At 46.9% G+C, this 24963-nt stretch overlaps 55 non-coding genes across 55 annotated transcripts; all 55 read right to left on the bottom strand.

Moving 5' to 3' along the window:
- Positions 1–207: 207 nt before the first annotated feature.
- On the bottom strand, positions 208–326 carry LOC149395507 (5S ribosomal RNA). Its single transcript, XR_016299182.1, has one exon. It is a non-coding gene; the product is annotated as a 5S ribosomal RNA (ribosomal RNA).
- A 333-nt stretch (positions 327–659) lies between these two features.
- LOC149395506 (5S ribosomal RNA) lies at positions 660–778 on the bottom strand. Its single transcript, XR_016297537.1, has one exon. It is a non-coding gene; the product is annotated as a 5S ribosomal RNA (ribosomal RNA).
- Positions 779–1112: 334 nt separating this feature from the next.
- On the bottom strand, positions 1113–1231 carry LOC149395505 (5S ribosomal RNA). Its single transcript, XR_016298980.1, has one exon. It is a non-coding gene; the product is annotated as a 5S ribosomal RNA (ribosomal RNA).
- Positions 1232–1565: 334 nt separating this feature from the next.
- Positions 1566–1684, bottom strand: LOC149395504 (5S ribosomal RNA). Its single transcript, XR_016297768.1, has one exon. It is a non-coding gene; the product is annotated as a 5S ribosomal RNA (ribosomal RNA).
- Positions 1685–2018: 334 nt separating this feature from the next.
- LOC149395503 (5S ribosomal RNA) lies at positions 2019–2137 on the bottom strand. The gene has a single exon (XR_016298979.1). It is a non-coding gene; the product is annotated as a 5S ribosomal RNA (ribosomal RNA).
- Positions 2138–2470: 333 nt separating this feature from the next.
- LOC149395502 (5S ribosomal RNA) lies at positions 2471–2589 on the bottom strand. Its single transcript, XR_016297536.1, has one exon. It is a non-coding gene; the product is annotated as a 5S ribosomal RNA (ribosomal RNA).
- A 334-nt stretch (positions 2590–2923) lies between these two features.
- Positions 2924–3042, bottom strand: LOC149395501 (5S ribosomal RNA). Its single transcript, XR_016298978.1, has one exon. It is a non-coding gene; the product is annotated as a 5S ribosomal RNA (ribosomal RNA).
- A 334-nt stretch (positions 3043–3376) lies between these two features.
- LOC149395500 (5S ribosomal RNA) lies at positions 3377–3495 on the bottom strand. Its single transcript, XR_016298977.1, has one exon. It is a non-coding gene; the product is annotated as a 5S ribosomal RNA (ribosomal RNA).
- Positions 3496–3829: 334 nt separating this feature from the next.
- Positions 3830–3948, bottom strand: LOC149395499 (5S ribosomal RNA). The gene has a single exon (XR_016297766.1). It is a non-coding gene; the product is annotated as a 5S ribosomal RNA (ribosomal RNA).
- Positions 3949–4282: 334 nt separating this feature from the next.
- Positions 4283–4401, bottom strand: LOC149395498 (5S ribosomal RNA). The gene has a single exon (XR_016298976.1). It is a non-coding gene; the product is annotated as a 5S ribosomal RNA (ribosomal RNA).
- A 333-nt stretch (positions 4402–4734) lies between these two features.
- Positions 4735–4853, bottom strand: LOC149395497 (5S ribosomal RNA). The gene has a single exon (XR_016297535.1). It is a non-coding gene; the product is annotated as a 5S ribosomal RNA (ribosomal RNA).
- Positions 4854–5187: 334 nt separating this feature from the next.
- On the bottom strand, positions 5188–5306 carry LOC149395496 (5S ribosomal RNA). Its single transcript, XR_016298974.1, has one exon. It is a non-coding gene; the product is annotated as a 5S ribosomal RNA (ribosomal RNA).
- A 334-nt stretch (positions 5307–5640) lies between these two features.
- Positions 5641–5759, bottom strand: LOC149395495 (5S ribosomal RNA). The gene has a single exon (XR_016298973.1). It is a non-coding gene; the product is annotated as a 5S ribosomal RNA (ribosomal RNA).
- Positions 5760–6092: 333 nt separating this feature from the next.
- On the bottom strand, positions 6093–6211 carry LOC149395494 (5S ribosomal RNA). The gene has a single exon (XR_016297534.1). It is a non-coding gene; the product is annotated as a 5S ribosomal RNA (ribosomal RNA).
- Positions 6212–6545: 334 nt separating this feature from the next.
- LOC149395493 (5S ribosomal RNA) lies at positions 6546–6664 on the bottom strand. The gene has a single exon (XR_016298972.1). It is a non-coding gene; the product is annotated as a 5S ribosomal RNA (ribosomal RNA).
- A 334-nt stretch (positions 6665–6998) lies between these two features.
- On the bottom strand, positions 6999–7117 carry LOC149395492 (5S ribosomal RNA). Its single transcript, XR_016298971.1, has one exon. It is a non-coding gene; the product is annotated as a 5S ribosomal RNA (ribosomal RNA).
- Positions 7118–7451: 334 nt separating this feature from the next.
- LOC149395491 (5S ribosomal RNA) lies at positions 7452–7570 on the bottom strand. Its single transcript, XR_016298757.1, has one exon. It is a non-coding gene; the product is annotated as a 5S ribosomal RNA (ribosomal RNA).
- A 334-nt stretch (positions 7571–7904) lies between these two features.
- LOC149395490 (5S ribosomal RNA) lies at positions 7905–8023 on the bottom strand. Its single transcript, XR_016298970.1, has one exon. It is a non-coding gene; the product is annotated as a 5S ribosomal RNA (ribosomal RNA).
- Positions 8024–8356: 333 nt separating this feature from the next.
- LOC149395489 (5S ribosomal RNA) lies at positions 8357–8475 on the bottom strand. Its single transcript, XR_016297533.1, has one exon. It is a non-coding gene; the product is annotated as a 5S ribosomal RNA (ribosomal RNA).
- Positions 8476–8809: 334 nt separating this feature from the next.
- On the bottom strand, positions 8810–8928 carry LOC149395488 (5S ribosomal RNA). Its single transcript, XR_016298969.1, has one exon. It is a non-coding gene; the product is annotated as a 5S ribosomal RNA (ribosomal RNA).
- A 334-nt stretch (positions 8929–9262) lies between these two features.
- LOC149395487 (5S ribosomal RNA) lies at positions 9263–9381 on the bottom strand. The gene has a single exon (XR_016298756.1). It is a non-coding gene; the product is annotated as a 5S ribosomal RNA (ribosomal RNA).
- Positions 9382–9713: 332 nt separating this feature from the next.
- Positions 9714–9832, bottom strand: LOC149395486 (5S ribosomal RNA). Its single transcript, XR_016297638.1, has one exon. It is a non-coding gene; the product is annotated as a 5S ribosomal RNA (ribosomal RNA).
- A 334-nt stretch (positions 9833–10166) lies between these two features.
- On the bottom strand, positions 10167–10285 carry LOC149395485 (5S ribosomal RNA). The gene has a single exon (XR_016298755.1). It is a non-coding gene; the product is annotated as a 5S ribosomal RNA (ribosomal RNA).
- A 334-nt stretch (positions 10286–10619) lies between these two features.
- Positions 10620–10738, bottom strand: LOC149395484 (5S ribosomal RNA). Its single transcript, XR_016299080.1, has one exon. It is a non-coding gene; the product is annotated as a 5S ribosomal RNA (ribosomal RNA).
- Positions 10739–11072: 334 nt separating this feature from the next.
- Positions 11073–11191, bottom strand: LOC149395483 (5S ribosomal RNA). The gene has a single exon (XR_016298754.1). It is a non-coding gene; the product is annotated as a 5S ribosomal RNA (ribosomal RNA).
- A 334-nt stretch (positions 11192–11525) lies between these two features.
- On the bottom strand, positions 11526–11644 carry LOC149395482 (5S ribosomal RNA). The gene has a single exon (XR_016299145.1). It is a non-coding gene; the product is annotated as a 5S ribosomal RNA (ribosomal RNA).
- Positions 11645–11978: 334 nt separating this feature from the next.
- Positions 11979–12097, bottom strand: LOC149395481 (5S ribosomal RNA). The gene has a single exon (XR_016298752.1). It is a non-coding gene; the product is annotated as a 5S ribosomal RNA (ribosomal RNA).
- A 333-nt stretch (positions 12098–12430) lies between these two features.
- Positions 12431–12549, bottom strand: LOC149395480 (5S ribosomal RNA). The gene has a single exon (XR_016297531.1). It is a non-coding gene; the product is annotated as a 5S ribosomal RNA (ribosomal RNA).
- Positions 12550–12882: 333 nt separating this feature from the next.
- Positions 12883–13001, bottom strand: LOC149395479 (5S ribosomal RNA). The gene has a single exon (XR_016297530.1). It is a non-coding gene; the product is annotated as a 5S ribosomal RNA (ribosomal RNA).
- Positions 13002–13335: 334 nt separating this feature from the next.
- LOC149395478 (5S ribosomal RNA) lies at positions 13336–13454 on the bottom strand. The gene has a single exon (XR_016299209.1). It is a non-coding gene; the product is annotated as a 5S ribosomal RNA (ribosomal RNA).
- Positions 13455–13788: 334 nt separating this feature from the next.
- On the bottom strand, positions 13789–13907 carry LOC149395477 (5S ribosomal RNA). Its single transcript, XR_016299079.1, has one exon. It is a non-coding gene; the product is annotated as a 5S ribosomal RNA (ribosomal RNA).
- A 334-nt stretch (positions 13908–14241) lies between these two features.
- On the bottom strand, positions 14242–14360 carry LOC149395476 (5S ribosomal RNA). Its single transcript, XR_016298751.1, has one exon. It is a non-coding gene; the product is annotated as a 5S ribosomal RNA (ribosomal RNA).
- Positions 14361–14693: 333 nt separating this feature from the next.
- On the bottom strand, positions 14694–14812 carry LOC149395475 (5S ribosomal RNA). The gene has a single exon (XR_016297529.1). It is a non-coding gene; the product is annotated as a 5S ribosomal RNA (ribosomal RNA).
- Positions 14813–15146: 334 nt separating this feature from the next.
- Positions 15147–15265, bottom strand: LOC149395474 (5S ribosomal RNA). The gene has a single exon (XR_016298750.1). It is a non-coding gene; the product is annotated as a 5S ribosomal RNA (ribosomal RNA).
- A 334-nt stretch (positions 15266–15599) lies between these two features.
- Positions 15600–15718, bottom strand: LOC149395473 (5S ribosomal RNA). The gene has a single exon (XR_016299270.1). It is a non-coding gene; the product is annotated as a 5S ribosomal RNA (ribosomal RNA).
- A 334-nt stretch (positions 15719–16052) lies between these two features.
- Positions 16053–16171, bottom strand: LOC149395472 (5S ribosomal RNA). The gene has a single exon (XR_016298749.1). It is a non-coding gene; the product is annotated as a 5S ribosomal RNA (ribosomal RNA).
- A 333-nt stretch (positions 16172–16504) lies between these two features.
- Positions 16505–16623, bottom strand: LOC149395471 (5S ribosomal RNA). Its single transcript, XR_016297528.1, has one exon. It is a non-coding gene; the product is annotated as a 5S ribosomal RNA (ribosomal RNA).
- Positions 16624–16957: 334 nt separating this feature from the next.
- On the bottom strand, positions 16958–17076 carry LOC149395470 (5S ribosomal RNA). Its single transcript, XR_016298748.1, has one exon. It is a non-coding gene; the product is annotated as a 5S ribosomal RNA (ribosomal RNA).
- Positions 17077–17409: 333 nt separating this feature from the next.
- On the bottom strand, positions 17410–17528 carry LOC149395469 (5S ribosomal RNA). Its single transcript, XR_016297526.1, has one exon. It is a non-coding gene; the product is annotated as a 5S ribosomal RNA (ribosomal RNA).
- A 333-nt stretch (positions 17529–17861) lies between these two features.
- LOC149395468 (5S ribosomal RNA) lies at positions 17862–17980 on the bottom strand. The gene has a single exon (XR_016297525.1). It is a non-coding gene; the product is annotated as a 5S ribosomal RNA (ribosomal RNA).
- A 334-nt stretch (positions 17981–18314) lies between these two features.
- On the bottom strand, positions 18315–18433 carry LOC149395467 (5S ribosomal RNA). The gene has a single exon (XR_016298581.1). It is a non-coding gene; the product is annotated as a 5S ribosomal RNA (ribosomal RNA).
- A 334-nt stretch (positions 18434–18767) lies between these two features.
- On the bottom strand, positions 18768–18886 carry LOC149395466 (5S ribosomal RNA). Its single transcript, XR_016298747.1, has one exon. It is a non-coding gene; the product is annotated as a 5S ribosomal RNA (ribosomal RNA).
- A 333-nt stretch (positions 18887–19219) lies between these two features.
- Positions 19220–19338, bottom strand: LOC149395465 (5S ribosomal RNA). The gene has a single exon (XR_016297524.1). It is a non-coding gene; the product is annotated as a 5S ribosomal RNA (ribosomal RNA).
- A 333-nt stretch (positions 19339–19671) lies between these two features.
- LOC149395464 (5S ribosomal RNA) lies at positions 19672–19790 on the bottom strand. Its single transcript, XR_016297959.1, has one exon. It is a non-coding gene; the product is annotated as a 5S ribosomal RNA (ribosomal RNA).
- A 334-nt stretch (positions 19791–20124) lies between these two features.
- On the bottom strand, positions 20125–20243 carry LOC149395463 (5S ribosomal RNA). Its single transcript, XR_016298845.1, has one exon. It is a non-coding gene; the product is annotated as a 5S ribosomal RNA (ribosomal RNA).
- A 333-nt stretch (positions 20244–20576) lies between these two features.
- LOC149395462 (5S ribosomal RNA) lies at positions 20577–20695 on the bottom strand. Its single transcript, XR_016297523.1, has one exon. It is a non-coding gene; the product is annotated as a 5S ribosomal RNA (ribosomal RNA).
- A 333-nt stretch (positions 20696–21028) lies between these two features.
- Positions 21029–21147, bottom strand: LOC149395461 (5S ribosomal RNA). The gene has a single exon (XR_016297522.1). It is a non-coding gene; the product is annotated as a 5S ribosomal RNA (ribosomal RNA).
- Positions 21148–21481: 334 nt separating this feature from the next.
- LOC149395460 (5S ribosomal RNA) lies at positions 21482–21600 on the bottom strand. Its single transcript, XR_016298746.1, has one exon. It is a non-coding gene; the product is annotated as a 5S ribosomal RNA (ribosomal RNA).
- Positions 21601–21933: 333 nt separating this feature from the next.
- Positions 21934–22052, bottom strand: LOC149395459 (5S ribosomal RNA). The gene has a single exon (XR_016298470.1). It is a non-coding gene; the product is annotated as a 5S ribosomal RNA (ribosomal RNA).
- A 334-nt stretch (positions 22053–22386) lies between these two features.
- On the bottom strand, positions 22387–22505 carry LOC149395458 (5S ribosomal RNA). The gene has a single exon (XR_016297521.1). It is a non-coding gene; the product is annotated as a 5S ribosomal RNA (ribosomal RNA).
- Positions 22506–22839: 334 nt separating this feature from the next.
- On the bottom strand, positions 22840–22958 carry LOC149395457 (5S ribosomal RNA). Its single transcript, XR_016298745.1, has one exon. It is a non-coding gene; the product is annotated as a 5S ribosomal RNA (ribosomal RNA).
- Positions 22959–23291: 333 nt separating this feature from the next.
- Positions 23292–23410, bottom strand: LOC149395456 (5S ribosomal RNA). The gene has a single exon (XR_016298469.1). It is a non-coding gene; the product is annotated as a 5S ribosomal RNA (ribosomal RNA).
- A 334-nt stretch (positions 23411–23744) lies between these two features.
- On the bottom strand, positions 23745–23863 carry LOC149395455 (5S ribosomal RNA). The gene has a single exon (XR_016297520.1). It is a non-coding gene; the product is annotated as a 5S ribosomal RNA (ribosomal RNA).
- A 334-nt stretch (positions 23864–24197) lies between these two features.
- On the bottom strand, positions 24198–24316 carry LOC149395454 (5S ribosomal RNA). The gene has a single exon (XR_016298744.1). It is a non-coding gene; the product is annotated as a 5S ribosomal RNA (ribosomal RNA).
- Positions 24317–24649: 333 nt separating this feature from the next.
- On the bottom strand, positions 24650–24768 carry LOC149395453 (5S ribosomal RNA). The gene has a single exon (XR_016297519.1). It is a non-coding gene; the product is annotated as a 5S ribosomal RNA (ribosomal RNA).
- Between the last annotated feature and the right edge of the window lie 195 nt (positions 24769–24963).

The following is a 24963-nucleotide window of genomic DNA, read 5'->3' as shown; positions in this document are numbered from 1 at the left end:
CGTTGGGACGGTTTCGGAAGAGTGATCGGCGAAATTCCGACAAGGTGAACGGGGGAAGGGTAAAATCGTAAATTTCGCCCTCGGTCCGGAATTTCGACTTTCACCGGTGAATTGTAAGCGTAAACGGGCATTTGAACAAGACTCGGAGCGATTTTTGGTGAAATTCCATCGTTTCGGCCTCCGAAAAAAATAATTCGCAAAAAAAGAGGGACGCAACACGAGGACTTTCCAGGAGGTCACCCATCCTAGTACTACTCTCGCCCAAGCACGCTTAACTTCGGAGTTCTGATGGGATGCGGTGCATTAGTGCTGGTATGATCGCATCCGCAAGCATTAGCGCGCATTATCTATATAAGAATCAGCGCCGCGACTCCCAAAAGCCATAACTACGTCTTCGGTGCACCAAAAATCACATAAAATATATGAATTCCTAATAACTTTTCGCGATCTTCGCGTTGGGACGGTTTCGGAAGAGTGATCGGCGAAATTCCGACAAGGTGAACGGGGGAAGGGTAAAATCGTAAATTTCGCCCTCGGTCCGGAATTTCGACTTTCACCGGTGAATTGTAAGCGTAAACGGGCATTTGAACAAGGCTCGGAGCGATTTTTGGTGAAATTCCATCGTTTCGACCTCCGAAAAAATAATTCGCAAAAAAAGAGGGATGCAACACGAGGACTTCCCAAGAGGTCACCCATCCTAGTACTACTCTCGCCCAAGCACGCTTAACTTCGGAGTTCTGATGGGATCCGGTGCATTAGTGCTGGTATGATCGCATCCGCAAGCATTAGCGCGCATTATGTGTATAAGAATCAGCGCCGCGACTCCCAAAAGCCATAACTACGTCTTCGGTGCACCAAAAATCACATAAAATATATGAATTCCTAATAACTTTTCGCGATCTTCGCGTTGGGACGGTTTCGGAAGAGTGATCGGCGAAATTCCGATAAGGTGAACGGGGGAAGGGTAAAATCGTAAATTTCGCCCTCGGTCCGGAATTTCGACTTTCACCGGTGAATTGTAAGCGTAAACGGGCATTTGAACAAGACTCGGAGCGATTTTTGGTGAAATTCCATCGTTTCGGCCTCCGAAAAAAATAATTCGCAAAAAAAGAGGGACGCAACACGAGGACTTCCCAGGAGGTCACCCATCCTAGTACTACTCTCGCCCAAGCACGCTTAACTTCGGAGTTCTGATGGGATGCGGTGCATTAGTGCTGGTATGATCGCATCCGCAAGCATTAGCGCGCATTATCTATATAAGAATCAACGCCGCGACTCCCAAAAGCCATAACTACGTCTTCGGTGCACCAAAAATCACATAAAATATATGAATTCCTAATAACTTTTCGCGATCTTCGCGTCGGGACGGTTTCGGAAGAGTGATCGGCGAAATTCCGACAAGGTGAACGGGGGAAGGGTAAAATCGTAAATTTCGCCCTCGGTCCGGAATTTCGACTTTCACCGGTGAATTGTAAGCGTAAACGGGCATTTGAACAAGACTCGGAGCGATTTTTGGTGAAATTCCATCGTTTCGGCCTCCGAAAAAAATAATTCGCAAAAAAAGAGGGACGCAACACGAGGACTTCCCAGGAGGTCACCCATCCTAGTACTACTCTCGCCCAAGCACGCTTAACTTCGGAGTTCTGATGGGATCCGGTGCATTAGTGCTGGTATGATCGCATCCGCAAGCATTAGCGCGCATTATCTGTATAAGAATCAGCGCCGCGACTCCCAAAAGCCATAACTACGTCTTCGGTGCACCAAAAATCACATAAAATATATGAATTCCTAATAACTTTTCGCGATCTTCGCGTTGGGACGGTTTCGGAAGAGTGATCGGCGAAATTCCGACAAGGTGAACGGGGGAAGGGTAAAATCGTAAATTTCGCTCTCGGTCCGGAATTTCGACTTTCACCGGTGAATTGTAAGCGTAAACGGGCATTTGAACAAGACTCGGAGCGATTTTTGGTGAAATTCCATCGTTTCGGCCTCCGAAAAAAATAATTCGCAAAAAAAGAGGGACGCAACACGAGGACTTCCCAGGAGGTCACCCATCCTAGTACTACTCTCGCCCAAGCACGCTTAACTTCGGAGTTCTGATGGGATGCGGTGCATTAGTGCTGGTATGATCGCATCCGCAAGCATTAGCGCGCATTATCTATATAAGAATCAACGCCGCGACTCCCAAAAGCCATAACTACGTCTTCGGTGCACCAAAAATCACATAAAATATATGAATTCCTAATAACTTTTCGAGATCTTCGCGTTGGGACGGTTTCGGAAGAGTGATCGGCGAAATTCCGACAAGGTGAACGGGGGAAGGGTAAAATCGTAAATTTCGCCCTCGGTCCGGAATTTCGACTTTCACCGGTGAATTGTAAGCGTAAACGGGCATTTGAACAAGGCTCGGAGCGATTTTTGGTGAAATTCCATCGTTTCGACCTCCGAAAAAATAATTCGCAAAAAAAGAGGGATGCAACACGAGGACTTCCCAAGAGGTCACCCATCCTAGTACTACTCTCGCCCAAGCACGCTTAACTTCGGAGTTCTGATGGGATCCGGTGCATTAGTGCTGGTATGATCGCATCCGCAAGCATTAGCGCGTATTATGTGTATAAGAATCAGCGCCGCGACTCCCAAAAGCCATAACTACGTCTTCGGTGCACCAAAAATCACATAAAATATATGAATTCCTAATAACTTTTCGCGATCTTCGCGTTGGGACGGTTTCGGAAGAGTGATCGGCGAAATTCCGATAAGGTGAACGGGGGAAGGGTAAAATCGTAAATTTCGCCCTCGGTCCGGAATTTCGACTTTCACCGGTGAATTGTAAGCGTAAACGGGCATTTGAACAAGACTCGGAGCGATTTTTGGTGAAATTCCATCGTTTCGGCCTCCGAAAAAAATAATTCGCAAAAAAAGAGGGACGCAACACGAGGACTTCCCAGGAGGTCACCCATCCTAGTACTACTCTCGCCCAAGCACGCTTAACTTCGGAGTTCTGATGGGATGCGGTGCATTAGTGCTGGTATGATCGCATCCGCAAGCATTAGCGCGCATTATCTGTATAAGAATCAGCGCCGCGACTCCCAAAAGCCATAACTACGTCTTCGGTGCACCAAAAATCACATAAAATATATGAATTCCTAATAACTTTTCGCGATCTTCGCGTTGGGACGGTTTCGGAAGAGTGATCGGCGAAATTCCGACAAGGTGAACGGGGGAAGGGTAAAATCGTAAATTTCGCCCTCGGTCCGGAATTTCGACTTTCACCGGTGAATTGTAAGCGTAAACGGGCATTTGAACAAGACTCGGAGCGATTTTTGGTGAAATTCCATCGTTTCGGCCTCCGAAAAAAATAATTCGCAAAAAAAGAGGGACGCAACACGAGGACTTCCCAGGAGGTCACCCATCCTAGTACTACTCTCGCCCAAGCACGCTTAACTTCGGAGTTCTGATGGGATGCGGTGCATTAGTGCTGGTATGATCGCATCCGCAAGCATTAGCGCGCATTATCTATATAAGAATCAACGCCGCGACTCCCAAAAGCCATAACTACGTCTTCGGTGCACCAAAAATCACATAAAATATATGAATTCCTAATAACTTTTCGCGATCTTCGCGTCGGGACGGTTTCGGAAGAGTGATCGGCGAAATTCCGACAAGGTGAACGGGGGAAGGGTAAAATCGTAAATTTCGCCCTCGGTCCGGAATTTCGACTTTCACCGGTGAATTGTAAGCGTAAACGGGCATTTGAACAAGACTCGGAGCGATTTTTGGTGAAATTCCATCGTTTCGGCCTCCGAAAAAAATAATTCGCAAAAAAAGAGGGACGCAACACGAGGACTTCCCAGGAGGTCACCCATCCTAGTACTACTCTCGCCCAAGCACGCTTAACTTCGGAGTTCTGATGGGATCCGGTGCATTAGTGCTGGTATGATCGCATCCGCAAGCATTAGCGCGCATTATCTGTATAAGAATCAGCGCCGCGACTCCCAAAAGCCATAACTACGTCTTCGGTGCACCAAAAATCACATAAAATATATGAATTCCTAATAACTTTTCGCGATCTTCGCGTCGGGACGGTTTCGGAAGAGTGATCGGCGAAATTCCGACAAGGTGAACGGGGGAAGGGTAAAATCGTAAATTTCGCCCTCGGTCCGGAATTTCGACTTTCACCGGTGAATTGTAAGCGTAAACGGGCATTTGAACAAGACTCGGAGCGATTTTTGGTGAAATTCCATCGTTTCGGCCTCCGAAAAAAATAATTCGCAAAAAAAGAGGGACGCAACACGAGGACTTCCCAGGAGGTCACCCATCCTAGTACTACTCTCGCCCAAGCACGCTTAACTTCGGAGTTCTGATGGGATGCGGTGCATTAGTGCTGGTATGATCGCATCCGCAAGCATTAGCGCGCATTATCTATATAAGAATCAACGCCGCGACTCCCAAAAGCCATAACTACGTCTTCGGTGCACCAAAAATCACATAAAATATATGAATTCCTAATAACTTTTCGAGATCTTCGCGTTGGGACGGTTTCGGAAGAGTGATCGGCGAAATTCCGACAAGGTGAACGGGGGAAGGGTAAAATCGTAAATTTCGCCCTCGGTCCGGAATTTCGACTTTCACCGGTGAATTGTAAGCGTAAACGGGCATTTGAACAAGGCTCGGAGCGATTTTTGGTGAAATTCCATCGTTTCGACCTCCGAAAAAATAATTCGCAAAAAAAGAGGGATGCAACACGAGGACTTCCCAAGAGGTCACCCATCCTAGTACTACTCTCGCCCAAGCACGCTTAACTTCGGAGTTCTGATGGGATCCGGTGCATTAGTGCTGGTATGATCGCATCCGCAAGCATTAGCGCGTATTATGTGTATAAGAATCAGCGCCGCGACTCCCAAAAGCCATAACTACGTCTTCGGTGCACCAAAAATCACATAAAATATATGAATTCCTAATAACTTTTCGCGATCTTCGCGTTGGGACGGTTTCGGAAGAGTGATCGGCGAAATTCCGATAAGGTGAACGGGGGAAGGGTAAAATCGTAAATTTCGCCCTCGGTCCGGAATTTCGACTTTCACCGGTGAATTGTAAGCGTAAACGGGCATTTGAACAAGACTCGGAGCGATTTTTGGTGAAATTCCATCGTTTCGGCCTCCGAAAAAAATAATTCGCAAAAAAAGAGGGACGCAACACGAGGACTTCCCAGGAGGTCACCCATCCTAGTACTACTCTCGCCCAAGCACGCTTAACTTCGGAGTTCTGATGGGATGCGGTGCATTAGTGCTGGTATGATCGCATCCGCAAGCATTAGCGCGCATTATCTGTATAAGAATCAGCGCCGCGACTCCCAAAAGCCATAACTACGTCTTCGGTGCACCAAAAATCACATAAAATATATGAATTCCTAATAACTTTTCGCGATCTTCGCGTTGGGACGGTTTCGGAAGAGTGATCGGCGAAATTCCGACAAGGTGAACGGGGGAAGGGTAAAATCGTAAATTTCGCCCTCGGTCCGGAATTTCGACTTTCACCGGTGAATTGTAAGCGTAAACGGGCATTTGAACAAGACTCGGAGCGATTTTTGGTGAAATTCCATCGTTTCGGCCTCCGAAAAAAATAATTCGCAAAAAAAGAGGGACGCAACACGAGGACTTCCCAGGAGGTCACCCATCCTAGTACTACTCTCGCCCAAGCACGCTTAACTTCGGAGTTCTGATGGGATGCGGTGCATTAGTGCTGGTATGATCGCATCCGCAAGCATTAGCGCGCATTATCTATATAAGAATCAACGCCGCGACTCCCAAAAGCCATAACTACGTCTTCGGTGCACCAAAAATCACATAAAATATATGAATTCCTAATAACTTTTCGAGATCTTCGCGTTGGGACGGTTTCGGAAGAGTGATCGGCGAAATTCCGACAAGGTGAACGGGGGAAGGGTAAAATCGTAAATTTCGCCCTCGGTCCGGAATTTCGACTTTCACCGGTGAATTGTAAGCGTAAACGGGCATTTGAACAAGGCTCGGAGCGATTTTTGGTGAAATTCCATCGTTTCGACCTCCGAAAAAATAATTCGCAAAAAAAGAGGGATGCAACACGAGGACTTCCCAAGAGGTCACCCATCCTAGTACTACTCTCGCCCAAGCACGCTTAACTTCGGAGTTCTGATGGGATCCGGTGCATTAGTGCTGGTATGATCGCATCCGCAAGCATTAGCGCGCATTATGTGTATAAGAATCAGCGCCGCGACTCCCAAAAGCCATAACTACGTCTTCGGTGCACCAAAAATCACATAAAATATATGAATTCCTAATAACTTTTCGCGATCTTCGCGTTGGGACGGTTTCGGAAGAGTGATCGGGGAAATTCCGACAAGGTGAACGGGGGAAGGGTAAAATCGTAACTTTCGCCCTCGGTCCGGAATTTCGACTTTCACCGGTGAATTGTAAGCGTAAACGGGCATTGGAACAAGACTCGGAGCGATTTTTGGTGAAATTCCATCGTTTCGGCCTCCGAAAAAAATAATTCGCAAAAAAAGAGGGACGCAACACGAGGACTTCCCAGGAGGTCACCCATCCTAGTACTACTCTCGCCCAAGCACGCTTAACTTCGGAGTTCTGATGGGATGCGGTGCATTAGTGCTGGTATGATCGCATCCGCAAGCATTAGCGCGCATTATCTATATAAGAATCAACGCCGCGACTCCCAAAAGCCATAACTACGTCTTCGGTGCACCAAAAATCACATAAAATATATGAATTCCTAATAACTTTTCGCGATCTTCGCGTTGGGACGGTTTCGGAAGAGTGATCGGCGAAATTCCGACAAGGTGAACGGGGGAAGGGTAAAATCGTAAATTTCGCCCTCGGTCCGGAATTTCGACTTTCACCGGTGAATTATAAGCGTAAACGGGCATTTGAACAAGACTCGGAGCGATTTTTGGTGAAATTCCATCGTTTCGGCCTCCGAAAAAAATAATTCGCAAAAAAAGAGGGACGCAACACGAGGACTTCCCAGGAGGTCACCCATCCTAGTACTACTCTCGCCCAAGCACGCTTAACTTCGGAGTTCTGATGGGATGCGGTGCATTAGTGCTGGTATGATCGCATCCGCAAGCATTAGCGCGCATTATCTATATAAGAATCAACGTCGCGACTCCCAAAAGCCATAACTACGTCTTCGGTGCACCAAAAATCACATAAAATATATGAATTCCTAATAACTTTTCGCGATCTTCGCGTCGGGACGGTTTCGGAAGAGTGATCGGCGAAATTCCGACAAGGTGAACGGGGGAAGGGTAAAATCGTAAATTTCGCCCTCGGTCCGGAATTTCGACTTTCACCGGTGAATTGTAAGCGTAAACGGGCATTTGAACAAGACTCGGAGCGATTTTTGGTGAAATTCCATCGTTTCGGCCTCCGAAAAAAATAATTCGCAAAAAAAGAGGGATGCAACACGAGGACTTCCCAGGAGGTCACCCATCCTAGTACTACTCTCGCCCAAGCACGCTTAACTTCGGAGTTCTGATGGGATGCGGTGCATTAGTGCTGGTATGATCGCATCCGCAAGCATTAGCGCGCATTATCTATATAAGAATCAGCGCCGCGACTCCCAAAAGCCATAAATACGTCTTCGGTGCACCAAAAATCACATAAAATATATGAATTCCTAATAACTTTTCGCGATCTTCGCGTTGGGACGGTTTCGGAAGAGTGATCGGCGAAATTCCGACAAGGTGAACGGGGGAAGGGTAAAATCGTAAATTTCGCCCTCGGTCCGGAATTTCGACTTTCACCGGTGAATTGTAAGCGTAAACGGGCATTTGAACAAGACTCGGAGCGATTTTTGGTGAAATTCCATCGTTTCGGCCTCCGAAAAAAATAATTCGCAAAAAAAGAGGGACGCAACACGAGGACTTCCCAGGAGGTCACCCATCCTAGTACTACTCTCGCCCAAGCACGCTTAACTTCGGAGTTCTGATGGGATGCGGTGCATTAGTGCTGGTATGATCGCATCCGCAAGCATTAGCGCGCATTATCTATATAAGAATCAGCGCCGCGACTCCCAAAAGCCATAACTACGTCTTCGGTGCACCAAAAATCACATAAAATATATGAATTCCTAATAACTTTTCGCGATCTTCGCGTTGGGACGGTTTCGGAAGAGTGATCGGCGAAATTCCGACAAGGTGAACGGGGGAAGGGTAAAATCGTAAATTTCGCCCTCGGTCCGGAATTTCGACTTTCACCGGTGAATTATAAGCGTAAACGGGCATTTGAACAAGACTCGGAGCGATTTTTGGTGAAATTCCATCGTTTCGACCTCCGAAAAAATAATTCGCAAAAAAAGAGGGATGCAACACGAGGACTTCCCAAGAGGTCACCCATCCTAGTACTACTCTCGCCCAAGCACGCTTAACTTCGGAGTTCTGATGGGATCCGGTGCATTAGTGCTGGTATGATCGCATCCGCAAGCATTAGCGCGCATTATCTATATAAGAATCAGCGCCGCGACTCCCAAAAGCCATAACTACGTCTTCGGTGCACCAAAAATCACATAAAATATATGAATTCCTAATAACTTTTCGCGATCTTCGCGTCGGGACGGTTTCGGAAGAGTGATCGGCGAAATTCCGACAAGGTGAACGGGGGAAGGGTAAAATCGTAAATTTCGCCCTCGGTCCGGAATTTCGACTTTCACCGGTGAATTGTAAGCGTAAACGGGCATTTGAACAAGACTCGGAGCGATTTTTGGTGAAATTCCATCGTTTCGGCCTCCGAAAAAAATAATTCGCAAAAAAAGAGGGACGCAACACGAGGACTTCCCAGGAGGTCACCCATCCTAGTACTACTCTCGCCCAAGCACGCTTAACTTCGGAGTTCTGATGGGATGCGGTGCATTAGTGCTGGTATGATCGCATCCGCAAGCATTAGCGCGCATTATCTATATAAGAATCAGCGCCGCGACTCCCAAAAGCCATAACTACGTCTTCGGTGCACCAACAATCACATAAAATATATGAATTCCTAATAACTTTTCGCGATCTTCGCGTTGTGACGGTTTCGGAAGAGTGATCGGCGAAATTCCGACAAGGTGAACGGGGGAAGGGTAAAATCGTAAATTTCGCCCTCGGTCCGGAATTTCGACTTTCACCGGTGAATTGTAAGCGTAAACGGGCATTTGAACAAGACTCGGAGCGATTTTTGGTGAAATTCCATCGTTTCGGCCTCCGAAAAAAATAATTCGCAAAAAAAGAGGGATGCAACACGAGGACTTCCCAGGAGGTCACCCATCCTAGTACTACTCTCGCCCAAGCACGCTTAACTTCGGAGTTCTGATGGGATGCGGTGCATTAGTGCTGGTATGATCGCATCCGCAAGCATTAGCGCGCATTATCTGTATAAGAATCAGCGCCGCGACTCCCAAACGCCATAACTACGTCTTCGGTGCACCAAAAATCACATAAAATATATGAATTCCTAATAACTTTTCGCGATCTTCGCGTTGGGACGGTTTCGGAAGAGTGATCGGCGAAATTCCGACAAGGTGACGGGGGAAGGGTAAAATCGTAAATTTCGCCCTCGGTCCGGAATTTCGACTTTCACCGGTGAATTGTAAGCGTAAACGGGCATTTGAACAAGGCTCGGAGCGATTTTTGGTGAAATTCCATCGTTTCGACCTCCGAAAAAATAATTCGCAAAAAAAGAAGGATGCAACACGAGGACTTCCCAAGAGGTCACCCATCCTAGTACTACTCTCGCCCAAGCACGCTTAACTTCGGAGTTCTGATGGGATCCGGTGCATTAGTGCTGGTATGATCGCATCCGCAAGCATTACCGCGCATTATCTATATAAGAATCAGCGCTGCGACTCCCAAAAGCCATAACTACGTCTTCGGTGCACCAAAAATCACATAAAATATATGAATTCCTAATAACTTTTCGCGATCTTCGCGTTGGGACGGTTTCGGAAGAGTGATCGGCGAAATTCCGACAAGGTGAACGGGGGAAGGGTAAAATCGTAAATTTCGCCCTCGGTCCGGAATTTCGACTTTCACCGGTGAATTGTAAGCGTAAACGGGCATTTGAACAAGACTCGGAGCGATTTTTGGTGAAATTCCATCGTTTCGGCCTCCGAAAAAAATAATTCGCAAAAAAAGAGGGATGCAACACGAGGACTTCCCAGGAGGTCACCCATCCTAGTACTACTCTCGCCCAAGCACGCTTAACTTCGGAGTTCTGATGGGATGCGGTGCATTAGTGCTGGTATGATCGCATCCGCAAGCATTAGCGCGCATTATCTATATAAGAATCAGCGCCGCGTCTCCCAAAAGCCATAACTACGTCTTCGGTGCACCAACAATCACATAAAATATATGAATTCCTAATAACTTTTCGCGATCTTCGCGTTGTGACGGTTTCGGAAGAGTGATCGGCGAAATTCCGACAAGGTGAACGGGGGAAGGGTAAAATCGTAAATTTCGCCCTCGGTCCGGAATTTCGACTTTCACCGGTGAATTGTAAGCGTAAACGGGCATTTGAACAAGACTCGGAGCGATTTTTGGTGAAATTCCATCGTTTCGGCCTCCGAAAAAAATAATTCGCAAAAAAAGAGGGATGCAACACGAGGACTCCCCAGGAGGTCACCCATCCTAGTACTACTCTCGCCCAAGCACGCTTAACTTCGGAGTTCTGATGGGATGCGGTGCATTAGTGCTGGTATGATCGCATCCGCAAGCATTAGCGCGCATTATCTATATAAGAATCAGCGCCGCGTCTCCCAAAAGCCATAACTACGTCTTCGTTGCACCAACAATCACATAAAATATATGAATTCCTAATAACTTTTCGCGATCTTCGCGTTGTGACGGTTTCGGAAGAGTGATCGGCGAAATTCCGACAAGGTGAACGGGGGAAGGGTAAAATCGTAAATTTCGCCCTCGGTTCGGAATTTCGACTTTCACCGGTGAATTGTAAGCGTAAACGGGCATTTGAACAAGACTCGGAGCGATTTTTGGTGAAATTCCATCGTTTCGGCCTCCGAAAAAAATAATTCGCAAAAAAAGAGGGATGCAACACGAGGACTTCCCAGGAGGTCACCCATCCTAGTACTACTCTCGCCCAAGCACGCTTAACTTCGGAGTTCTGATGGGATGCGGTGCATTAGTGCTGGTATGATCGCATCCGCAAGCATTAGCGCGCATTATCTATATAAGAATCAGCGCCGCGACTCCCAAAAGCCATAACTACGTCTTCGGTGCACCAACAATCACATAAAATATATGAATTCCTAATAACTTTTCGCGATCTTCGCGTTGTGACGGTTTCGGAAGAGTGATCGGCGAAATTCCGACAAGGTGAACGGGGGAAGGGTAAAATCGTAAATTTCGCCCTCGGTCCGGAATTTCGACTTTCACCGGTGAATTGTAAGCGTAAACGGGCATTTGAACAAGACTCGGAGCGATTTTTGGTGAAATTCCATCGTTTCGGCCTCCGAAAAAAATAATTCGCAAAAAAAGAGGGATGCAACACGAGGACTCCCCAGGAGGTCACCCATCTTAGTACTACTCTCGCCCAAGCACGCTTAACTTCGGAGTTCTGATGGGATGCGGTGCATTAGTGCTGGTATGATCGCATCCGCAAGCATTAGCGCGCATTATCTATATAAGAATCAGCGCCGCGTCTCCCAAAAGCCATAACTACGTCTTCGGTGCACCAACAATCACATAAAATATATGAATTCCTAATAACTTTTCGCGATCTTCGCGTTGTGACGGTTTCGGAAGAGTGATCGGCGAAATTCCGACAAGGTGAACGGGGGAAGGGTAAAATCGTAAATTTCGCCCTCGGTCCGGAATTTCGACTTTCACCGGTGAATTGTAAGCGTAAACGGGCATTTGAACAAGACTCGGAGCGATTTTTGGTGAAATTCCATCGTTTCGGCCTCCGAAAAAAATAATTCGCAAAAAAAGAGGGATGCAACACGAGGACTTCCCAGGAGGTCACCCATCCTAGTACTACTCTCGCCCAAGCACGCTTAACTTCGGAGTTCTGATGGGATGCGGTGCATTAGTGCTGGTATGATCGCATCCGCAAGCATTAGCGCGCATTATCTATATAAGAATCAGCGCCGCGACTCCCAAAAGCCATAACTACGTCTTCGGTGCACCAACAATCACATAAAATATATGAATTCCTAATAACTTTTCGCGATCTTCGCGTTGTGACGGTTTCGGAAGAGTGATCGGCGAAATTCCGACAAGGTGAACGGGGGAAGGGTAAAATCGTAAATTTCGCCCTCGGTCCGGAATTTCGACTTTCACCGGTGAATTGTAAGCGTAAACGGGCATTTGAACAAGACTCGGAGCGATTTTTGGTGAAATTCCATCGTTTCGACATCCGAAAAAATAATTCGCAAAAAAAGAGGGATGCAACACGAGGACTTCCCAAGAGGTCACCCATCCTAGTACTACTCTCGCCCAAGCACGCTTAACTTCGGAGTTCTGATGGGATCCGGTGCATTAGTGCTGGTATGATCGCATCCGCAAGCATTAGCGCGCATTATCTATATAAGAATCAGCGCCGCGACTCTCAATAGCCATAACTACGTCTTCGGTGCACCAAAAATCACATAAAATATATGAATTCCTAATAACTTTTCGCGATCTTCGCGTTGGGACGGTTTCGGAAGAGTGATCGGCGAAATTCCGACAAGGTGAACGGGGGAAGGGTAAAATCGTAAATTTCGCCCTCGGTCCGGAATTTCGACTTTCACCGGTGAATTGTAAGCGTAAACGGGCATTTTTACAAGACTCGGAGCGATTTTTGGTGAAATTCCATCGTTTCGACCTCCGAAAAAATAATTCGCAAAAAAAGAGGGATGCAACACGAGGACTTCCCAAGAGGTCACCCATCCTAGTACTACTCTCGCCCAAGCACGCTTAACTTCGGAGTTCTGATGGGATCCGGTGCATTAGTGCTGGTATGATCGCATCCGCAAGCATTAGCGCGCATTATCTATATAAGAATCAGCGCCGCGACTCCCAAAAGCCATAACTACGTCTTCGGTGCACCAAAAATCACATAAAATATATGAATTCCTAATAACTTTTCGCGATCTTCGCGTCGGGACGGTTTCGGAAGAGTGATCGGCGAAATTCCTACAAGGTGAACGGGGGAAGGGTAAAATCGTAAATTTCGCCCTCGGTCCGGAATTTCGACTTTCACCGGTGAATTGTAAGCGTAAACGGGCATTTGAACAAGACTCGGAGCGATTTTTGGTGAAATTCCATCGTTTCGGGCTCCGAAAAAAATAATTCGCAAAAAAAGAGGGATGCAACACGAGGACTTCCCAGGATGTCACCCATCCTAGTACTACTCTCGCCCAAGCACGCTTAACTTCGGAGTTCTGATGGGATGCGGTGCATTAGTGCTGGTATGATCGCATCCGCAAGCATTAGCGCGCATTATCTATATAAGAATCAGCGCCGCGTCTCCCAAAAGCCATAACTACGTCTTCGGTGCACCAACAATCACATAAAATATATGAATTCCTAATAACTTTTCGCGATCTTCGCGTTGTGACGGTTTCGGAAGAGTGATCGGCGAAATTCCGACAAGGTGAACGGGGGAAGGGTAAAATCGTAAATTTCGCCCTCGGTCCGGAATTTCGACTTTCACCGGTGAATTGTAAGCGTAAACGGGCATTTGAACAAGACTCGGAGCGATTTTTGGTGAAATTCCATCGTTTCGGCCTCCGAAAAAAATAATTCGCAAAAAAAGAGGGATGCAACACGAGGACTCCCCAGGAGGTCACCCATCCTAGTACTACTCTCGCCCAAGCACGCTTAACTTCGGAGTTCTGATGGGATGCGGTGCATTAGTGCTGGTATGATCGCATCCGCAAGCATTAGCGCGCATTATCTATATAAGAATCAGCGCCGCGTCTCCCAAAAGCCATAACTACGTCTTCGGTGCACCAACAATCACATAAAATATATGAATTCCTAATAACTTTTCGCGATCTTCGCGTTGTGACGGTTTCGGAAGAGTGATCGGCGAAATTCCGACAAGGTGAACGGGGGAAGGGTAAAATCGTAAATTTCGCCCTCGGTCCGGAATTTCGACTTTCACCGGTGAATTGTAAGCGTAAACGGGCATTTGAACAAGACTCGGAGCGATTTTTGGTGAAATTCCATCGTTTCGGCCTCCGAAAAAAATAATTCGCAAAAAAAGAGGGATGCAACACGAGGACTTCCCAGGAGGTCACCCATCCTAGTACTACTCTCGCCCAAGCACGCTTAACTTCGGAGTTCTGATGGGATGCGGTGCATTAGTGCTGGTATGATCGCATCCGCAAGCATTAGCGCGCATTATCTATATAAGAATCAACGCCGCGACTCCCAAAAGCCATAAATACGTCTTCGGTGCACCAAAAATCACATAAAATATATGAATTCCTAATAACTTTTCGCGATCTTCGCGTTGGGACGGTTTCGGAAGAGTGATCGGCGAAATTCCGACAAGGTGAACGGGGGAAGGGTAAAATCGTAAATTTCGCCCTCGGTCCGGAATTTCGACTTTCACCGGTGAATTGTAAGCGTAAACGGGCATTTGAACAAGACTCGGAGCGATTTTTGGTGAAATTCCATCGTTTCGACCTCCGAAAAAATAATTCGCAAAAAAAGAGGGATGCAACACGAGGACTTCCCAAGAGGTCACCCATCCTAGTACTACTCTCGCCCAAGCACGCTTAACTTCGGAGTTCTGATGGGATCCGGTGCATTAGTGCTGGTATGATCGCATCCGCAAGCATTAGCGCGCATTATCTATATAAGATTCAGCGCCGCGACTCCCAAAAGCCATAACTACGTCTTCGGTGCACCAAAAATCACATAAAATATATGAATTCCTAATAACTTTTCGCGATCTTCGCGTCGGGACGGTTTCGGAAGAGTGATCGGCGAAATTCCGACAAGGTGAACGGGGGAAGGGTAAAATCGTAAATTTCGCCCTCGGTCCGGAATTTCGACTTTCACCGGTGAATTGTAAGCGTAAACGGGCATTTGAACAAGACTCGGAGCGATTTTTGGTGAAATTCCATCGTTTCGGCCTCCGAAAAAAATAATTCGCAAAAAAAGAGGGATGCAACACGAGGACTTCCCAGGAGGTCACCCATCCTAGTACTACTCTCGCCCAAGCACGCTTAACTTCGGAGTTCTGATGGGATGCGGTGCATTAGTGCTGGTATGATCGCATCCGCAAGCATTAGCGCGCATTATCTATATAAGAATCAGCGCCGCGTCTCCCAAAAGCCATAACTACGTCTTCGGTGCACCAACAATCACATAAAATATATGAATTCCTAATAACTTTTCGCGATCTTCGCGTTGTGACGGTTTCGGAAGAGTGATCGGCGAAATTCCGACAAGGTGAACGGGGGAAGGGTAAAATCGTAAATTTCGCCCTCGGTCCGGAATTTCGACTTTCACCGGTGAATTGTAAGCGTAAACGGGCATTTGAACAAGACTCGGAGCGATTTTTGGTGAAATTCCATCGTTTCGGCCTCCGAAAAAAATAATTCGCAAAAAAAGAGGGATGCAACACGAGGACTCCCCAGGAGGTCACCCATCCTAGTACTACTCTCGCCCAAGCACGGTTAACTTCGGAGTTCTGATGGGATGCGGTGCATTAGTGCTGGTATGATCGCATCCGCAAGCATTAGCGCGCATTATCTATATAAGAATCAGCGCCGCGTCTCCCAAAAGCCATAACTACGTCTTCGGTGCACCAACAATCACATAAAATATATGAATTCCTAATAACTTTTCGCGATCTTCGCGTTGTGACGGTTTCGGAAGAGTGATCGGCGAAATTCCGACAAGGTGAACGGGGGAAGGGTAAAATCGTAAATTTCGCCCTCGGTCCGGAATTTCGACTTTCACCGGTGAATTGTAAGCGTAAACGGGCATTTGAACAAGACTCGGAGCGATTTTTGGTGAAATTCCATCGTTTCGGCCTCCGAAAAAAATAATTCGCAAAAAAAGAGGGATGCAACACGAGGACTTCCCAGGAGGTCACCCATCCTAGTACTACTCTCGCCCAAGCACGCTTAACTTCGGAGTTCTGATGGGATGCGGTGCATTAGTGCTGGTATGATCGCATCCGCAAGCATTAGCGCGCATTATCTATATAAGAATCAACGCCGCGACTCCCAAAAGCCATAAATACGTCTTCGGTGCACCAAAAATCACATAAAATATATGAATTCCTAATAACTTTTCGCGATCTTCGCGTTGGGACGGTTTCGGAAGAGTGATCGGCGAAATTCCGACAAGGTGAACGGGGGAAGGGTAAAATCGTAAATTTCGCCCTCGGTCCGGAATTTCGACTTTCACCGGTGAATTGTAAGCGTAAACGGGCATTTGAACAAGACTCGGAGCGATTTTTGGTGAAATTCCATCGTTTCGACCTCCGAAAAAATAATTCGCAAAAAAAGAGGGATGCAACACGAGGACTTCCCAAGAGGTCACCCATCCTAGTACTACTCTCGCCCAAGCACGCTTAACTTCGGAGTTCTGATGGGATCCGGTGCATTAGTGCTGGTATGATCGCATCCGCAAGCATTAGCGCGCATTATCTATATAAGAATCAGCGCCGCGTCTCCCAAAAGCCATAACTACGTCTTCGGTGCACCAACAATCACATAAAATATATGAATTCCTAATATCTTTTCGCGATCTTCGCGTTGTGACGGTTTCGGAAGAGTGATCGGCGAAATTCCGACAAGGTGAACGGGGGAAGGGTAAAATCGTAAATTTCGCCCTCGGTCCGGAATTTCGACTTTCACCGGTGAATTGTAAGCGTAAACGGGCATTTGAACAAGACTCGGAGCGATTTTTGGTGAAATTCCATCGTTTCGGCCTCCGAAAAAAATAATTCGCAAAAAAAGAGGGATGCAACACGAGGACTTCCCAGGAGGTCACCCATCCTAGTACTACTCTCGCCCAAGCACGCTTAACTTCGGAGTTCTGATGGGATGCGGTGCATTAGTGCTGGTATGATCGCATCCGCAAGCATTAGCGCGCATTATCTATATAAGAATCAACGCCGCGACTCCCAAAAGCCATAACTACGTCTTCGGTGCACCAAAAATCACATAAAATATATGAATTCCTAATAACTTTTCGCGATCTTCGGGTTGGGACGGTTTCGGAAGAGTGATCGGCGAAATTCCGACAAGGTGAACGGGGGAAGGGTAAAATCGTAAATTTCGCCCTCGGTCCGGAATTTCGACTTTCACCGGTGAATTGTAAGCGTAAACGGGCATTTGAACAAGACTCGGAGCGATTTTTGGTGAAATTCCATCGTTTCGACCTCCGAACAAATAATTCGCAAAAAAAGAGGGATGCAACACGAGGACTTCCCAAGAGGTCACCCATCCTAGTACTACTCTCGCCCAAGCACGCTTAACTTCGGAGTTCTGATGGGATCCGGTGCATTAGTGCTGGTATGATCGCATCCGCAAGCATTAGCGCGCATTTTCTATATAAGAATCAGCGCCGCGACTCCCAAAAGCCATAACTACGTCTTCGGTGCACCAAAAATCACATAAAATATATGAATTCCTAATAACTTTTCGCGATCTTCGCGTCGGGACGGTTTCGGAAGAGTGATCGGCGAAATTCCGACAAGGTGAACGGGGGAAGGGTAAAATCGTAAATTTCGCCCTCGGTCCGGAATTTCGACTTTCACCGGTGAATTGTAAGCGTAAACGGGCATTTGAACAAGACTCGGAGCGATTTTTGGTGAAATTCCATCGTTTCGACCTCCGAAAAAATAATTCGCAAAAAAAGAGGGATGCAACACGAGGACTTCCCAAGAGGTCACCCATCCTAGTACTACTCTCGCCCAAGCACGCTTAACTTCGGAGTTCTGATGGGATCCGGTGCATTAGTGCTGGTATGATCGCATCCGCAAGCATTAGCGCGCATTTTCTATATAAGAATCAGCGCCGCGACTCCCAAAAGCCATAACTACGTCTTCGGTGCACCAAAAATCACATAAAATATATGAATTCCTAATAACTTTTCGCGATCTTCGCGTCGGGACGGTTTCGGAAGAGTGATCGGCGAAATTCCGACAAGGTGAACGGGGGAAGGGTAAAATCGTAAATTTCGCCCTCGGTCCGGAATTTCGACTTTCACCGGTGAATTGTAAGCGTAAACGGGCATTTGAACAAGACTCGGAGCGATTTTTGGTGAAATTCCATCGTTTCGGCCTCCGAAAAAAATAATTCGCAAAAAAAGAGGGATGCAACACGAGGACTTCCCAAGAGGTCACCCATCCTAGTACTACTCTCGCCAAAGCACGCTTAACTTCGGAGTTCTGATGGGATCCGGTGCATTAGTGCTGGTATGATCGCATCCGCAAGCATTAGCGCGCATTATATATATAAGAATCAGCGCCGCGACTCCCAATAGCCATAACTACGTCTTCGGTGCACCAAAAATCACATAAAATATATGAATTCCTAATAACTTTTCGCGATCTTCGCGTTGGGACGGTTTCGGAAGAGTGATCGGCGAAATTCCGACAAGGTGAACGTGGGAAGGGTAAAATCGTAAATTTCGTCCTCGGTCCGGAATTTCGACTTTCACCGGTGAATTGTAAGCGTAAACGGGCATTTGAACAAGACTCGGAGCGATTTTTGGTGAAATTCCATCGTTTCGGCCTCCGAAAAAAATAATTCGCAAAAAAAGAGGGATGCAACACGAGGACTTCCCAGGAGGTCACCCATCCTAGTACTACTCTCGCCCAAGCACGCTTAACTTCGGAGTTCTGATGGGATGCGGTGCATTAGTGCTGGTATGATCGCATCCGCAAGCATTAGCGCGCATTATCTATATAAGAATCAACGCCGCGACTCCCAAAAGCCATAACTACGTCTTCGGTGCACCAAAAATCACATAAAATATATGAATTCCTAATAACTTTTCGCGATCTTCGGGTCGGGACGGTTTCGGAAGAGTGATCGGCGAAATTCCGACAAGGTGAACGGGGGAAGGGTAAAATCGTAAATTTCGCCCTCGGTCCGGAATTTCGACTTTCACCGGTGAATTGTAAGCGTAAACGGGCATTTGAACAAGACTCGGAGCGATTTTTGGTGAAATTCCATCGTTTCGACCTCCGAAAAAATAATTCGCAAAAAAAGAGGGATGCAACACGAGGACTTCCCAAGAGGTCACCCATCCTAGTACTACTCTCGCCCAAGCACGCTTAACTTCGGAGTTCTGATGGGATCCGGTGCATTAGTGCTGGTATGATCGCATCCGCAAGCATTAGCGCGCATTTTCTATATAAGAATCAGCGCCGCGACTCCCAAAAGCCATAACTACGTCTTCGGTGCACCAAAAATCACATAAAATATATGAATTCCTAATAACTTTTCGCGATCTTCGCGTCGGGACGGTTTCGGAAGAGTGATCGGCGAAATTCCGACAAGGTGAACGGGGGAAGGGTAAAATCGTAAATTTCGCCCTCGGTCCGGAATTTCGACTTTCACCGGTGAATTGTAAGCGTAAACGGGCATTTGAACAAGACTCGGAGCGATTTTTGGTGAAATTCCATCGTTTCGACCTCCGAAAAAATAATTCGCAAAAAAAGAGGGATGCAACACGAGGACTTCCCAAGAGGTCAACCATCCTAGTACTACTCTCGCCCAAGCACGCTTAACTTCGGAGTTCTGATGGGATCCGGTGCATTAGTGCTGGTATGATCGCATCCGCAAGCATTAGCGCGCATTTTCTATATAAGAATCAGCGCCGCGACTCCCAAAAGCCATAACTACGTCTTCGGTGCACCAAAAATCACATAAAATATATGAATTCCTAATAACTTTTCGCGATCTTCGCGTTGGGACGGTTTCGGAAGAGTGATCGGCGAAATTCCGACAAGGTGAACGTGGGAAGGGTAAAATCGTAAATTTCGCCCTCGGTCCGGAATTTCGACTTTCACCGGTGAATTGTAAGCGTAAACGGGCATTTGAACAAGACTCGGAGCGATTTTTGGTGAAATTCCATCGTTTCGGCCTCCGAAAAAAATAATTCGCAAAAAAAGAGGGATGCAACACGAGGACTTCCCAAGAGGTCACCCATCCTAGTACTACTCTCGCCCAAGCACGCTTAACTTCGGAGTTCTGATGGGATGCGGTGCATTAGTGCTGGTATGATCGCATCCGCAAGCATTAGCGCGCATTATCTATATAAGAATCAACGCCGCGACTCCCAAAAGCCATAACTACGTCTTCGGTGCACCAAAAATCACATAAAATATATGAATTCCTAATAACTTTTCGCGATCTTCGGGTTGGGACGGTTTCGGAAGAGTGATCGGCGAAATTCCGACAAGGTGAACGGGGGAAGGGTAAAATCGTAAATTTCGCCCTCGGTCCGGAATTTCGACTTTCACCGGTGAATTGTAAGCGTAAACGGGCATTTGAACAAGACTCGGAGCGATTTTTGGTGAAATTCCATCGTTTCGACCTCCGAACAAATAATTCGCAAAAAAAGAGGGATGCAACACGAGGACTTCCCAAGAGGTCACCCATCCTAGTACTACTCTCGCCCAAGCACGCTTAACTTCGGAGTTCTGATGGGATCCGGTGCATTAGTGCTGGTATGATCGCATCCGCAAGCATTAGCGCGCATTATCTATATAAGAATCAGCGCCGCGACTCCCAAAAGCCATAACTACGTCTTCGGTGCACCAAAAATCACATAAAATATATGAATTCCTAATAACTTTTCGCGATCTTCGCGTCGGGACGGTTTCGGAAGAGTGATCGGCGAAATTCCGACAAGGTGAACGGGGGAAGGGTAAAATCGTAAATTTCGCCCTCGGTCCGGAATTTCGACTTTCACCGGTGAATTGTAAGCGTAAACGGGCATTTGAACAAGACTCGGAGCGATTTTTGGTGAAATTCCATCGTTTCGACCTCCGAAAAAATAATTCGCAAAAAAAGAGGGATGCAACACGAGGACTTCCCAAGAGGTCACCCATCCTAGTACTACTCTCGCCCAAGCACGCTTAACTTCGGAGTTCTGATGGGATCCGGTGCATTAGTGCTGGTATGATCGCATCCGCAAGCATTAGCGCGCATTATCTATATAAGAATCAGCGCCGCGACTCCCAAAAGCCATAACTACGTCTTCGGTGCACCAAAAATCACATAAAATATATGAATTCCTAATAACTTTTCGCGATCTTCGCGTCGGGACGGTTTCGGAAGAGTGATCGGCGAAATTCCGACAAGGTGTACGTGGGAAGGGTAAAATCGTAAATTTCGCCCTCGGTCCGGAATTTCGACTTTCACCGGTGAATTGTAAGCGTAAACGGGCATTTGAACAAGACTCGGAGCGATTTTTGGTGAAATTCCATCGTTTCGGCCTCCGAAAAAAATAATTCGCAAAAAAAGAGGGATGCAACACGAGGACTTCCCAGGAGGTCACCCATCCTAGTACTACTCTCGCCCAAGCACGCTTAACTTCGGAGTTCTGATGGGATGCGGTGCATTAGTGCTGGTATGATCGCATCCGCAAGCATTAGCGCGCATTATCTATATAAGAATCAACGCCGCGACTCCCAAAAGCCATAACTACGTCTTCGGTGCACCAAAAATCACATAAAATATATGAATTCCTAATAACTTTTCGCGATCTTCGGGTTGGGACGGTTTCGGAAGAGTGATCGGCGAAATTCCGACAAGGTGAACGGGGGAAGGGTAAAATCATAAATTTCGCCCTCGGTCCGGAATTTCGACTTTCACCGGTGAATTGTAAGCGTAAACGGGCATTTGAACAAGACTCGGAGCGATTTTTGGTGAAATTCCATCGTTTCGACCTCCGAAAAAATAATTCGCAAAAAAAGAGGGATGCAACACGAGGACTTCCCAAGAGGTCACCCATCCTAGTACTACTCTCGCTCAAGCACGCTTAACTTCGGAGTTCTGATGGGATCCGGTGCATTAGTGCTGGTATGATCGCATCCGCAAGCATTAGCGCGCATTTTCTATATAAGAATCAGCGCCGCGACTCCCAAAAGCCATAACTACGTCTTCGGTGCACCAAAAATCACATAAAATATATGAATTCCTAATAACTTTTCGCGATCTTCGCGTCGGGACGGTTTCGGAAGAGTGATCGGCGAAATTCCGACAAGGTGAACGGGGGAAGGGTAAAATCGTAAATTTCGCCCTCGGTCCGGAATTTCGACTTTCACCGGTGAATTGTAAGCGTAAACGGGCATTTGAACAAGACTCGGAGCGATTTTTGGTGAAATTCCATCGTTTCGGCCTCCGAAAAAAATAATTCGCAAAAAAAGAGGGATGCAACACGAGGACTTCCCAAGAGGTCACCCATCCTAGTACTACTCTCGCCCAAGCACGCTTAACTTCGGAGTTCTGATGGGATCCGGTGCATTAGTGCTGGTATGATCGCATCCGCAAGCATTAGCGCGCATTATCTATATAAGAATCAGCGCCGCGACTCCCAATAGCCATAACTACGTCTTCGGTGCACCAAAAATCACATAAAATATATGAATTCCTAATAACTTTTCGCGATCTTCGCGTTGGGACGGTTTCGGAAGAGTGATCGGCGAAATTCCGACAAGGTGAACGTGGGAAGGGTAAAATCGTAAATTTCGCCCTCGGTCCGGAATTTCGACTTTCACCGGTGAATTGTAAGCGTAAACGGGCATTTGAACAAGACTCGGAGCGATTTTTGGTGAAATTCCATCGTTTCGGCCTCCGAAAAAAATAATTCGCAAAAAAAGAGGGATGCAACACGAGGACTTCCCAGGAGGTCACCCATCCTAGTACTACTCTCGCCCAAGCACGCTTAACTTCGGAGTTCTGATGGGATGCGGTGCATTAGTGCTGGTATGATCGCATCCGCAAGCATTAGCGCGCATTATCTATATAAGAATCAACGCCGCGACTCCCAAAAGCCATAACTACGTCTTCGGTGCACCAAAAATCACATAAAATATATGAATTCCTAATAACTTTTCGCGATCTTCGGGTTGGGACGGTTTCGGAAGAGTGATCGGCGAAATTCCGACAAGGTGAACGGGGGAAGGGTAAAATCGTAAATTTCGCCCTCGGTCCGGAATTTCGACTTTCACCGGTGAATTGTAAGCGTAAACGGGCATTTGAACAAGACTCGGAGCGATTTTTGGTGAAATTCCATCGTTTCGACCTCCGAAAAAATAATTCGCAAAAAAAGAGGGATGCAACACGAGGACTTCCCAAGAGGTCACCCATCCTAGTACTACTCTCGCTCAAGCACGCTTAACTTCGGAGTTCTGATGGGATCCGGTGCATTAGTGCTGGTATGATCGCATCCGCAAGCATTAGCGCGCATTTTCTATATAAGAATCAGCGCCGCGACTCCCAAAAGCCATAACTACGTCTTCGGTGCACCAAAAATCACATAAAATATATGAATTCCTAATAACTTTTCGCGATCTTCGCGTCGGGACGGTTTCGGAAGAGTGATCGGCGAAATTCCGACAAGGTGAACGGGGGAAGGGTAAAATCGTAAATTTCGCCCTCGGTCCGGAATTTCGACTTTCACCGGTGAATTGTAAGCGTAAACGGGCATTTGAACAAGACTCGGAGCGATTTTTGGTGAAATTCCATCGTTTCGGCCTCCGAAAAAAATAATTCGCAAAAAAAGAGGGATGCAACACGAGGACTTCCCAAGAGGTCACCCATCCTAGTACTACTCTCGCCCAAGCACGCTTAACTTCGGAGTTCTGATGGGATCCGGTGCATTAGTGCTGGTATGATCGCATCCGCAAGCATTAGCGCGCATTATCTATATAAGAATCAGCGCCGCGACTCCCAATAGCCATAACTACGTCTTCGGTGCACCAAAAATCACATAAAATATATGAATTCCTAATAACTTTTCGCGATCTTCGCGTTGGGACGGTTTCGGAAGAGTGATCGGCGAAATTCCGACAAGGTGAACGTGGGAAGGGTAAAATCGTAAATTTCGCCCTCGGTCCGGAATTTCGACTTTCACCGGTGAATTGTAAGCGTAAACGGGCATTTGAACAAGACTCGGAGCGATTTTTTGTGAAATTCCATCGTTTCGGCCTCCGAAAAAAATAATTCGCAAAAAAAGAGGGATGCAACACGAGGACTTCCCAGGAGGTCACCCATCCTAGTACTACTCTCGCCCAAGCACGCTTAACTTCGGAGTTCTGATGGGATGCGGTGCATTAGTGCTGGTATGATCGCATCCGCAAGCATTAGCGCGCATTATCTATATAAGAATCAACGCCGCGACTCCCAAAAGCCATAACTACGTCTTCGGTGCACCAAAAATCACATAAAATATATGAATTCCTAATAACTTTTCGCGATCTTCGGGTTGGGACGGTTTCGGAAGAGTGATCGGCGAAATTCCGACAAGGTGAACGGGGGAAGGGTAAAATCGTAAATTTCGCCCTCGGTCCGGAATTTCGACTTTCACCGGTGAATTGTAAGCGTAAACGGGCATTTGAACAAGACTCGGAGCGATTTTTGGTGAAATTCCATCGTTTCGACCTCCGAAAAAATAATTCGCAAAAAAAGAGGGATGCAACACGAGGACTTCCCAAGAGGTCACCCATCCTAGTACTACTCTCGCCCAAGCACGCTTAACTTCGGAGTTCTGATGGGATCCGGTGCATTAGTGCTGGTATGATCGCATCCGCAAGCATTAGCGCGCATTTTCTATATAAGAATCAGCGCCGCGACTCCCAAAAGCCATAACTACGTCTTCGGTGCACCAAAAATCACATAAAATATATGAATTCCTAATAACTTTTCGCGATCTTCGCGTCGGGACGGTTTCGGAAGAGTGATCGGCGAAATTCCGACAAGGTGAACGGGGGAAGGGTAAAATCG

The sequence above is a fragment of the Urtica dioica genome, chromosome 5 (genome assembly GCF_054948205.1).
Source record: "Urtica dioica subsp. dioica isolate 48M chromosome 5, U.dioica_male_clone48M_v1_H2, whole genome shotgun sequence".
NCBI lineage: Eukaryota > Viridiplantae > Streptophyta > Magnoliopsida > Rosales > Urticaceae > Urtica > Urtica dioica.
This window is presented reverse-complemented; position numbering and strand designations above follow the sequence as displayed.